Here is a 2586-nt window from a genome sequence, read left to right on the forward strand (position 1 = left end):
TTCTATTAACTATGCTGACGATGTATGCTGTTATTTGAGATAATATGGTAACAAAGATGTAGGTTGTTTGTAGAGGTTTGGCTTGGAAATGTTTCTTTGCCTGGTCACATCTGTTGTACATTGAAGTCCACAAGCAAAGGGAGAGAAGGAACGCAACGTGGCAGTTATGAGAGTGAACTGTATTTACGCTGATCAAGGGTGTATTCATTCCGCCGATTCTGTTGAAACACACACACACATATAATAGTTTAGTGATTTAAAACAATCCCTTGTGTATTTTCCTCTCCTACTTGTCACATGCAGCTGTGTGTCAGTCAGCTGTGTGTCAGTCCGCTGTGTGTCAGTCAGCTGTGTGTCAGTCCATTGTGTGTCAGTCAGCTGCAGGGATGGCAGTCCAGGAGCAGTCAGCCACTTTCCCATTGTGTGTCAGTCACATGTGTCAAGAAACGTGAACGGTGAACAGCTGAGTGCTGTGTGTCAGTCCGAGACTTCATACAGGGTGTCAAGGACAAGACCATCCAAGAGAGCCAGATTGGCACCACGAGCAGAGCACAGCCACTTTCCCAGAACACATCCGCAAGAAACACGGTGAACAGCTGAGCGCCGGGGAGATCCGAGACTTCATACACAGGACAAGACCATCCAAGAGACAGATTGGTACACACACACACACACACACACACACACACACACACACACACACACACACACACACACACACACACACACACACACACACACACACACACACCATCCAGCGACGTGCAGGTAGGTCACAGAGTCACAGTGGGTGGGATGCCAGATAAGGCAAGTTATTATAGGTCTGCAGAGAAGACAACCCCCACACACTTTAGACTGAGTATCAATAGTCAAGCTCAGGCCAAAACCTGCACTCTACTCTACAGTTGAAATTCTGATCTGTGTGTGTGTGTTTGTGTGTGTGTGTGTTTGCGTGTCTGCGTCTGTGCATGTGTGTGTGTGTGTGTGTAGGAGCCATGCTGATGGCAATCTGGCTGCAGGGAATGGTAGCAGAGGAGACTCTCGCACTGACGAAGGAGATGATGATGTCAGGGGAAGTGATGTCATGGCCGGCAGAGTGGGAGGGGCTAGTGGTGGATAAACACTCGACAGGTGGAGTGGGGGACAAGATCAGCCTGGTGCTGGCTCCTGCTCTGGCTGCCTGCGGCTGCAAGGTACCTACCTGGATACACCTGTGTGTGTGTGTGTGTGTGTGTGTGTGTGTGTGTGTGTCTGTGTCTGTGTCTGTGTCTGTGTGTCTGACTATCAGAAGCTGTGTCCATAGGTACCCATGATAAGTGGCAGAGGTCTGGCACACACAGGCGGCACGCTCGACAAACTGGAGTCCATCCCTGGCTTTAACGTCTATCAGTCAGTACAACAGGTACTCTCTCTCTCTCTCTCTCTCTCTCTCTCTCTCTCTCTCTCTCTCTCTCTCATCTCTCTCTCTCCTCTCTCTCTCCTCTCTCTCTCTCTCATCTCTCTCTCTCATCTCTCTCTGTCTCTCTCTCTCTCTCTCATTTACAAGTTATTAACGTGTGATATTGTGGTACCATCCTCAGCTGCATCGAATCCTGGAGGAGGTTGGCTGTTGCATTGTAGGACAGACAGATAACCTGGTGCCTGCTGACAAGGTCATGTACGCTCTGAGAGACGTTACGTCTACAGTCGACAGCCTCCCACTCATCACAGGTCTGCCAACAACAACAACAGCAAACTGGACTACCCTTCAAAGTAGAGAAATGAACATGTGAATAGTGTGTGTGTTCTCTCCAGGCTCTATCATCTCTAAGAAGGGTGCTGAGTCTCTGAGTGCCTTGGTTCTGGATGTGAAGTTTGGGAATGCAGCTCTCTACAAAGACCTGGGCAGTGCCAAGTCACTGGCCCAGTCCATGGTAACCCTAACACTGACACCTGACCTTTACCCCATTCTTGTTTGAATGTCTGGAGGGCCATGTTTTCCCTCCTGCCTTGTACTTGATTGATCAAATAAGGTTGTTGATTTAGTTAGGAACTCAACTGGTTGTCAAGTCTGGAATAGAAAGGACATAACACAAAGCAGACCCCTGTCTGACCCCTGACCCTTACCAGACCCCTGACCCTTACCAAGTGACATGACCCATACCATGGAACACAAAGCAGACCCCTGACCCTTACCATGACCCGACCCCTCACCCATACCAGTGACCCTTACCAGACCCCTCACCCTTACCATTCTCTCCTGCAGGTGACAGTTGGGAACAGTTTGGGGATCCGTACGGGGCGGTGCTTAGTCGTATGAACTGTCCTATTGGTCGCTGTGTGGGGGAACACTCTGGAAGTGATGGAGTCCCTGGAGTGTCTAAAGGGGAGGGGCCCAGATGACATACTGGAGCTGGTCACAAGTCTGGGTGAGGAATACACACACACACACAAACACACACACTCAGTGAATTGGTTCCTTTGGACCAAAACCAAGCAGACCAAGACCTAGTTAGAATGTCAGTTCTGCTCGGGCTTAGCTACAGTCTCGACACAGAAGCTGTGGACGTTCATTACCTTCAAATTCAAGTCAATATTTTGTGTGTG

The 2586-nt window shown here is 49.4% G+C and overlaps 1 long non-coding RNA gene and 1 pseudogene across 1 annotated transcript in view; both read left to right on the forward strand.

Moving 5' to 3' along the window:
- Positions 1 to 385, forward strand: part of LOC135535627 (uncharacterized) — a 1165-nt gene extending 780 nt beyond the window's left edge. Inside the window, exon 3 of the long non-coding RNA XR_010454868.1 lies at positions 304 to 385. This is a non-coding gene — a long non-coding RNA (uncharacterized LOC135535627). The remainder of the gene's footprint in view (positions 1 to 303) is intronic.
- Position 386: 1 nt separating this feature from the next.
- On the forward strand, positions 387 to 2523 carry LOC135535628 (thymidine phosphorylase-like; annotated as a pseudogene).
- Positions 2524 to 2586: the final 63 nt, after the last annotated feature.

This window comes from Oncorhynchus masou, unplaced genomic scaffold (assembly GCF_036934945.1).
Source record: "Oncorhynchus masou masou isolate Uvic2021 unplaced genomic scaffold, UVic_Omas_1.1 unplaced_scaffold_4881, whole genome shotgun sequence".
NCBI lineage: Eukaryota > Metazoa > Chordata > Actinopteri > Salmoniformes > Salmonidae > Oncorhynchus > Oncorhynchus masou.